The 9,607-nt window shown below is 39.3% G+C and overlaps 1 protein-coding gene across 6 annotated transcripts in view; it reads right to left on the reverse strand.

Annotated features, from left to right (window-relative positions):
- tanc2 (tetratricopeptide repeat, ankyrin repeat and coiled-coil containing 2) overlaps positions 1-9,607 on the reverse strand; it is a 322,680-nt gene that overhangs the window by 212,784 nt on the left and 100,289 nt on the right. Inside the window, exon 1 of one of the 6 annotated variants that reach the window (XM_015387942.1) lies at positions 4,502-4,720. The exons of the other annotated variants lie outside the window; for them this stretch is intronic. The gene's annotated coding sequence lies outside the window, so the exon portion shown is untranslated. Of the gene's footprint in view, positions 1-4,501; positions 4,721-9,607 lie in introns of those variants that run through there. 6 annotated transcript variants of the gene reach the window in all.

Consider the following 9,607-nt stretch of genomic DNA (forward strand, 5'->3'; position numbering starts at 1 on the left):
GCATAGTTGTTGTCAACAAAAATCAAAGCGTGCAGTTGCACGCCTAGAATAAGAAGATGAGCCTTGATCGCGTTTCTCTGTTCCTCTTTTAAAATTAATTTGCTGTCGATATCTTCTAGAACAGACCTAATAACAGAATCTAAACACCTCACCTCTCCAGCGGCAGCCATTGTTGTTGTCACCCAAGCGCGCTTTGGTGATGTGGTTAATAACGTTACTTTTGATCATCTGTCCATCATCGTATAAAGCCCGCCCTGACAATTTGATTGGCACGACCAGATATTGTGCGAGCATACTCGCACTACTATTGAGCAATGCCAGACCGAACTTCCCGACCTCAAAAGTTGTGGGTGGGACTAAGTTCGGAATGGCACCCAGGCTAGGTTGGTGTTGCAATGATAGCGGGAAGGGATCAGCTTTAAAGGGATCAAAACATCTTCAAAAATGGAAACAAAGTCCAATGGATTGTTTGTTAACATTTTTGGAATGCCTTTGACCTAGATGACTGAGAATCTTCACCAGCATTTCTTGTAATATATGTTCATTAGCGATGTTTAGAGGCATATCGTTGCTGAGGAGAGAGTCGACGGCCGTCTTATATCAGATCTGCTCACTTCTTCATTGACAGAAGGTCACGCCGAAAAACTATATCTTTACAAATGTTCACTTTTTAATCAATCATTTGGAATATATTCTAATTCTTTGAAGCTATAAGCCATAACAATCACAGTTAATAAAAAAAATATAAGATTTTAATTTCAGAAAAAAAATTTCTCTAAATAAAGTAACTTAAGGAAGAAGCATTAGATTGTTTAGCTTCGTTTATGCCGTTATATCAGGGCATATTCACTGCTCTGGGCATCATAACCAGACTATAAATGCTAACTAAATATATGAACCCTGCAGAGGTGAACCCTGCGGATACAAAAGAAGCAAAAAAGCCAGATGAGGGCCACTTGACAGAAACCTTATATGAGATTATTTTACATCAATAATGCGTTTGAAAATGAAGACTGATAAAAGTTTGCAGTGTGTATTTCCAACACATCTACGCTGTCTGTTGTTCATTTAGACTGAGAGAGGGAGAGAGAGAGCAAAACTTTCAGCAGATAATAGAAAGGCTAAACAAAGTATGAGGAAGATGTTGGAAGCCCTCAGTTTTAGGCTCAACATCTGTCCCTAAATGTATGGAGGACCAACTCTGCCACGTTTAAAAATAAATACAGAAATTAATAAATGCTGGATAAATAAATAAGCATACAATTTATCGCCCCCCTAAATACAACAAAAAAATAAAACGTAGGTAGAAATAATAAACTTTGAAACTTTTTTTTTTTTAAGATTCGTTAAATTGTTCATATAGTGACGCTTAAAAGTATAATGTTCTTGCCTCAAATTATCTTAAAACATATTTTTTATTGAACAACAGCAACAGAAAAGAGTACTTTTAACTTAATACTCTGAGTTCTGGGAGTTAAGAAGATGGGCCGCCAACCAATGAGCAGAAGTTGAGCCCTTAAGACACAGCCATTCCTCATTTGCATAATGAGGCAGAAATGCATACAGGCAGAAATAAATAGTGTTGAAGAAATAAATAGGGTAAAAAAAATGCAAAGAAAGAATAATACAGAAAAAATATCATATATCATCATATAATATCAGATTATAATGGACAATAAATACATAAGGTAATTATAACAAAGGCAAATAAATAAATAAATAAGTTAATTAAAATAGATATACACATTTAAGTCTCTCTGTATAATTTAATTTCTACCTACACTTATTTGTTTATTGTATTTTTGGGGGCTTATTTATTTATTGAGCATTTATTTGTATGTATTTATTTTTAAATATGGCAGAGTTGGACCTCCATATTTTAGAAAAGTTCAGCAAAGGGTTTTAAATCTTTAGGGGAAAAAACAGCAGCTGTAGTTTTAGTGAAGGCGCCTATTTCTCCATGTGGTAAAGCCAGTTTAAAATGTCAACTTAGCAATGATTGTATTTGCTTCTTTTTTTTTTTTTTTATCTGTCAGACAGTGGTGTACATCACATCTGCTTCTAACATAGATTACCATTAAGTTATAAAAACTGACAAACGAAAGAAAATATTCTGAATTCTGTTCTTGTTAGAATGAGTAAAACTATTACTAAAGATTTAAACTGCAGAAGTTTGACCTGCAGAATCTCCGTCACCGAGTCCATCTTCAAATAAACATGTAAGCTCTTATATTCATCTATTAAACTTCTCCTTACAGAGCTGAAGGTTTTCTGACACTGCATGTTGCATTAGATGAGCGGTCCACAGAGTTTCACATCATCCACCTTTAATGCTTTTTTCCCTGCAGCTTCTGTTTACCGCAAAACCCAACGAATGCTGGAAACAATAATCATAAAAATAATCAATTATGCAGAAGCACCCTTTTACTGCGGCCATGCTTGGAGCTTAAAAGTCCAATTCTGATACAATATTGACATTATGCTCTGCTAGCAGCTCAGTTTGAACTTTTAACAAGTTTTATTTTTAATTTATGTTTAAAATAATAATATTTTATATGTGCTATCTATTGAGACAAATGTGTGATTATTAAAAACAGAGGTTTATATGAACCCGGCCAAAATTCTCCAGATATTTTTTTAAAAATTGAAAAAAAGCTAAATACTTTGAGCTGCTTTGTGGCTATTTTTTTTTTATTTTTTATTTTTCTTTCAACTTTATCAATTATTTTGCTTTTAAAAAAAGGTTTTTTGAATGAATATTTTGATTAAAGTTTGTTCCAACCTAGCCTGAGCCGTTACACTTAAGTGATTATTTCTACCAAGTTTGACAATTATTGCTTGTAACCAACAAAAAGCCAGAATTAGATTTTTTGGCAAATGTTTCGATAAATGATTATGTTATGATCATGTTACGCTCGACAAAGGGGATGTCGCTGACTTGACAACATCAAAGTAGTCATTTATAATCAGCACATCAAGGTAAGCCATAAAGGGTCACTGGTAAAGAGACAGGAAGCTGAATCCTTGGCATATAAATGGAAAGTTAAGTGGAAGGAAAAACTGTGGTAGAAAAATGTCAAACACAAGCCTCTCAGATGTTTAGGCTTTAGCTGGAGTCAGGGTTGCATTCTTTGTTTGTAGATAATCCTGAACCAAGCATCTTATGGAGAAGGAACTGGTCTGTTGTTCTTTGGTCCAGTGTTGCATCCAAGGATATTTAAGCAAAGACGAGGAGTTGGGCCTCCATGCTATGCTGCATTGATGGACTAATTTATGCTTTAAACATAAATAAGATTGGTTTAATATTAGCAGTTTTGATGAAAAATTATTGAAGGGATTTATTTACTATCTATAATGCATCTAAACTCTGTTACCCTGACCTACGTTCTAAATGTAATGGTAGAAGTACAACTTTTCATCGTGTTTTTCTGTTATTTAAGAATAAACTGCAGAATAGAAGAAGATACACTGGAAAAATTATCTAGAAATAAGTAAAAATTTCTTAAATTAAGTGTATTTACCCTTAATTTGAGTAGGTAAATGAGTATTTTTACTCTTAATATAAGACAATTAGATGATATGCACTTGAAATAAGACAATGCGATTTTGTTTTCTTATTGGAAGTGTAAATTGTCTTGTTCCATTGGCAAAATGTCTCTTTTACCTCCTCAAACCAAGAACAAATGCATTTATTTTAAGAAAAAATGACTTCGCTAGATTTCGATTTTTTTCCAGTGTATCTTAGATATATGGGGGTTTATCTCGGAATATAAGGTGGCATTGTTTCTTTAAAAGTCCTAAAGAGAGTTTGTGATTTAAAACAATTAATTCCTAAAAGAAAGTTCAAGATTTTATAAAACTAAAGTCAAAATTTTCACCTCATCATAATAGTTGAAAGGACTTTTATTAAATCTTCCTGAACATTGTCAACAAATGAATGTAGATATATGAAAGTTCTATATTCAATTCAAAGGGGATATTTTTTGGGACATTTTAGGACAGAAAATGAACTAAAAAACAAACCGGGGACTTATTGGACACCATAACGCCTCGTGTTCCATTAGTATCTCCTAACGCACGCTGTCACACACACACATTTGTCATGCTTAAGGTGTGGCACGATTCTGCCAAGACACAAATTGCTGTGAAGGCCCGGGTCAAGGTGACTCCCAGCACTGGAGCGGTACAGTACAAACAAATCATCAAGTGGGGGTCTGACACTAGCTGCTGACACCAGTCACAAACCAAACATCACAGAGGCTCTTCAGTCCCACGGCTCAATCCCTCACCTTTCAAAGTACACACTGACACACCTACACAGACGCTTTTCACCTCAAACGCTGCTCAGACTTTCAGGCTAAAAGCAAAACAAAATCTGCAGAAACAAATAACAGGGTGGATGGTGCCTTCTTCCCCCCCCTGCAGCCAGTTCCTTCCACTCATCGCATTCAGAACATCAATGCGATCCACTCGCCATGCTGCCCCGATCCATCCGGCTCACCTTAGTCAGTCCAACGCACGTCTGGAGTCAATAAAAATCCTGCAGCACGGTGGAGAAGGTCCAGAACAAAAGGAGGAGGCTGTGGGAGCACAGAGAGGAGCAGAAAGCAACGCAGGGGGGGGAAGAGGCAGAGAGAGGAGGGGACAAAAGATAGAGGGATGGAATAGAAAGGAGAAGAGGGAGAGGAAAGAAAGGTCCAGACAGGCTGAGAGCTCTCCACGATGTGAACAGCGAGGGAGGGTGAGCGCCAGGTGTCGGCACGCATACTCTCACCGAGCCGAGCGCGCGCACATGTACTCGCATACCCACAAACCCCAGCAGACAGGCAACTCTCTCTCACTCTTGTTCGCTTCCTACCTCCTCCTCTTCTTCTCACTCTCTGGCAGCAATAGCTCTCCTCATCCTCCCTCTCACTCTGGAGCCGGAGTGGAATTCCTCAACCATTTGGAAGCCTGAGATCTCCTCATCTGAACTGTTTCAACACGATGTTCGATCGCGCTGTTTTAAGATGATAAATTAAAGAAACTAAAGAGCTGTGACAGGATTTACCAACTCACAGATTTATTTAAAACTTACTTTTTTCCCGATCATCATCAGACATGTAAACCATGAGTTCAAGGAAAAAGCCATTCTGATATTTGCAGAAAACATGATGATGATGTAAAGGTGAATAAATGTAAATCCCTTATTGTCCAACAAAGGGGAAATTCACTCTCTGCATTTAACCCATCCCCTTGGGGAGCAGAGGGCTGCCATTGTTTGGTGCCCGGGGAGCAGTGTGGGGGTTAGCGCCTTGCTAAGGAACCCAGAGTGGAGGATGTATGGATCCAACTGGATACTTGCAACGTTCTTTGAGATGATGATGATGATGATGACCCATCCATCTATTTTCCATCACGCTTATTCAAAGCGGCGTTGCGAGCGGTACCGTCTACAGGTGAGAGGCGGGGTCCACCCTGGACAGGTCTCCAGTCCATCGCAGGGCAACACAGAGACAAACAACCACTCACACTCACACCTAAGGAGAATTTACAGAAGCTAATTAACCTCACAGACATGTTTTTAGACTGTGGGAGGAAGCCGGAGTACCCGGAGAGAACCCAGGCATGCTCATGGAGAACATGCAAACTCCATACAGAAAGACCCCGGGCCAGGAATCGATCCCGGAACGTTTCTGGCTGCAACCCAGACCAACCAAAGACAATTGGAGAAAATATTCTCCTCTGTAACATCCACAATACAACACAGAATGTCCAAACCTCTTACAGTCATGCATTAACCTGACTCTGCTAGATGGATTTGCTCCGCATATCCATCTGGAAACCTTCCGTTGAAGTAATTTTGGGAAGGGGCGAAAATACTGGTTAGCTGACTGGCCTATGTTGGTGATAGACGGGCCAAATAAACCAATCAGATCAACGAAGCATATGACGTACTGACAGAGCGACGACGAAGAGTAGCCAATTGATAGATCAAACTCTTGCCGAAACCAGTCGGGAGAAGAGCAAAAACATCTTTTCCTCTGAGAAAAGCCTCCAGAGCAGTGTTTTGCTCTTCTTTCAGTGAAGAAATACTCTGTAATTCCGATAAAACTTGCTCCATAGCCACGCTAACGCTAGTTTCATTGGCTGAAGCCGCCATGTTCTTTAGACTGAACTGTCGCGCTTCTCGTTGCGTCACACCTCAACCCGCCTCAAAGCCAACGCTGATTTGACGTTCATTTGGTGAACGGCTCCAAATTTTCTTCAACGGAGAGTCTCCAGACTGATCTGCGAGTGAAACCTTGAAAGCTCGCGAGATCAGGATGGTCTCACGAGGCTAGTCATGCATGGCAGTGGTGGTGTAATGGTGTGTGTGTCCCTGTCTAGCCCTGAGGCCCAGAGTGAGGACCTTTTTCCGATTTCCCCATAAATTGAGGACCAGTTGTTGCAAAGTGAGGACATTTTTCTAGTCCTCACTTGCTATTTTGCTAATGGCTAGGTTTAGGGCTAATGTGTCACTTGGTTAGGGTTAAGGTGAGTTATGCATTGGTAAGGGTTAAGGTTAGTTTTAGGGTTAGGGCATAAAATGGGTTGAAAATGACTGAAAATCAATGGAGGTCAATGGGAGTCAACACATGGTCCTCACTACGATGGCAAAACGAGTATGTGTGTGTGTTGGTTGTACATAAGGACATTGGTTAAAACCACACACATCTCCCCACTTAAGATGAATGACTGCAGTGGCCTAGTCAAAGCCCAGACCTCATACAAATTGAAGTTGCTATTGCAGAGAATTTTTTTTGAGTGGTCTACTAAAAGCATAGAGTTGAATTAGATTGATACTGTATGCTAAGCTATGATCTAAAACTGCCCCTGAAAGTTTTCCCTGCAATAAATCTAAATTTAGACGATTTTATGGAAAAGAGGACAAAGCATGTTTACAGAGATGTAAGAAACTTAACTTTTCCTCATAAAGCAATCATTGTTTGAATGGATTTCTTTTCCTTAATGAATTAATTTAAAACTGATTCGGGATGTCAGGGAAAAAAAAGAAATCTGTAAGAAAGGGGGGGATACTTTCCCCAGTACTCTACAGCCTCTTTCTCTTGCCACCGGAGGGCAGGAGAAACAAATTGTAAACGCAAACTCCAGCCGGCAAACATGATGCCAAACAGATTCTTGTTTATGCATCCAGTTTTACATGAATTCCAGAGGGAAATTTTCCACTCCAGCTGCTAAATTTGCAACGACTTCAAGCAGCTTTCTGTTTGCTAACATTTGTCTGCTCTTCGCATGATATGAATTTATATGCGGCTGCACATTTTTTTTACCCCTCCACCAGCAGGCCTAAAACTTTAAAGCCGGAACTTAATCCTTGGATCTGGATCCTCTTTTGCTCTCTTTCAGACACTGAAGTAGGTTTAAAAATATATATATATATATACTTCTTAATGTGTAAAAAGCTCCAAAATGTCAAAATTTCTATACAATCTGTCAGAATGTTAGAGACATTTATTGCGTACAACCACATTTTGATTTTTTTTGTGCCTAAATAAACAGATGTTTTCACAGCTGGGTAATAGTTGCACCAAAAACAGAAGAGGGATTCAATAGTCATGTTGGTATTTATTGTGGATCCTCTGCACCGGGTCAAAATATGAACATGCATTGGAATAACATTCAGATAATTTTATCTAAGCTTTTTGTCGCCATTAACAAGCTTCTAATTTGACCATGGTTTAATATTTGACCCAATATTCATGGTTAAAAATAGTAGAGTTCAGCAAATTGTCTTTGGTTTTCGGCATATTTAACAGCAGTTTCAACCATCTGATCAGAACGGTCAACTTCAAATGAAATAAAACTAAAACAATCCAAAACATTCCAAGAAATATTTAAGCTGAAGCCTGCCATGGAAAAAAAAATAAAACAAACATAACCCTCCGGATTAATCCATTGGATTAAGATCAACCAAATGGTCTAAAATAAACCCCTCAGAGCTTAACGGAAGGTTACAGCTGCTTACATGGAGACTGGAAATACTTTTTAGGAAAAAATAACTAGGCTTGCGTCCAAACAAGACAATGTTTGAGTTTTTGGCAAAGATGAGAAAAAGATGCAAACAAATCAAGGTAAGGAATTTCAAGCTTATTGACGCCATATAAATGGAAAAGTATGGTGGTGGCACCTTCATGCTGAGGGACTTTTATGCTGCCATTATTACTTGTACACAACGTTAATGGAATAATGGGGAGAAATGCTTCCATTATGTTCTTTCTCACCTAAATAAACAGTTAGATGGATGGAAATAGGGCAAACTCGGATGTTCCAGTTGGACAATGATCCCAAACACATAAAAAGTGGTTGTGGAATGGGTGAGGTAGACTAAAGGCCATTTTATGCATTGCCTCTGCAACCATCAAATCTGTGTCTGGGTGCGACCACGCCCTGCACAGAGGTTCTGCAACCGCTGTGGCGCACCTCAAGAAACTCCGGACTATGCGGTGGACGGTTGCAAACCTGCACAGACCTCAAGCCGAAGTGTGCAGACAAAAAGCAGCTGTGATTGGTCCATGGTATGCCTTTCCCGCTGTCTGTGTGGTCCTCCTTCTCGATTCGGTCTCGGAGCGCGCCTTTTTAAAAACCGAGGAACAACTACAATGGACAACTATGACAAAATGTTAACCGAGGAGGTATGCTTCATTAACAGAACCTGTTCCTCTTCGATGTCTAGCAACTGGGGCTGGGTAAAAAAATCGATTTAAACGATTTTGTATTGATTCCTTTACATTTTTGCAAAATCGATGTCTAGGGAATGAGATCGATTCATTTTATAGTGATGCGTGGGACGTTCACTTTCAAATGAGCAGGAAAGATGCAGCTCATGCATGTCTGCTGTGTCACGTGTGCTTGCTCGAGTGAGGCTTCACTTTTTCACTATTCACAAACAAGTTTGCACTTTTGTTCACATCTCATGTTTAAACTATCTGATTTACAAGTTTGCACTTTTTGTTTAATGTGACAGGAAAAAAAAAGTATTTTGAAACAAAGTTGAACCCCTTTCATTATTGTAAAAACAGATCAAATCGAATTTTATCGATTTAGAACTGTATGAATCAAAATCGAATCGATTCAGGACTTTGGCGAAAATACCCAGCCCTACTAGCAACTCTAAATCCATTTCTGTGAGCGGGATATGTTGTAGACACAGCCATTGGAGCCATTGTTGTTTTGGAAGATAAACACTGGAACCATCCGCCGAACTTCTTGCAAGTTCTCAAATAGGCTCCCCATTGCACTTTGGCGGGAAACTTCTGTGCATCCCTAGAAATTCCAGACCGGCTGTGCAGAATCATACCAGCAAAACTGTTTGGCGACCAGATCCAAGTGACATTTGATGTGTGCGGCTGCAGAAGTATAATCTGCCCTTTAAATTAAGCTTATTGGAAACAAAGGCCTTAGCTATGGGCACTACTGTGCACGAACTAGGGGTGGAACGGTTCACAAAATCCACGGTTCAGTTCGGTTCACGGTTTCATGGTCACGGTTTTCGGTTCGGTTCGATATATGTTGATTGTTAGCCTGACATGTAGTCGTGTTGCTGTTAGCATAAACAAAACGTGTT

Source organism: Cyprinodon variegatus, unplaced genomic scaffold (genome assembly GCF_000732505.1).
Source record: "Cyprinodon variegatus isolate N-32 unplaced genomic scaffold, C_variegatus-1.0 Scaffold18, whole genome shotgun sequence".
Lineage (NCBI taxonomy): Eukaryota > Metazoa > Chordata > Actinopteri > Cyprinodontiformes > Cyprinodontidae > Cyprinodon > Cyprinodon variegatus.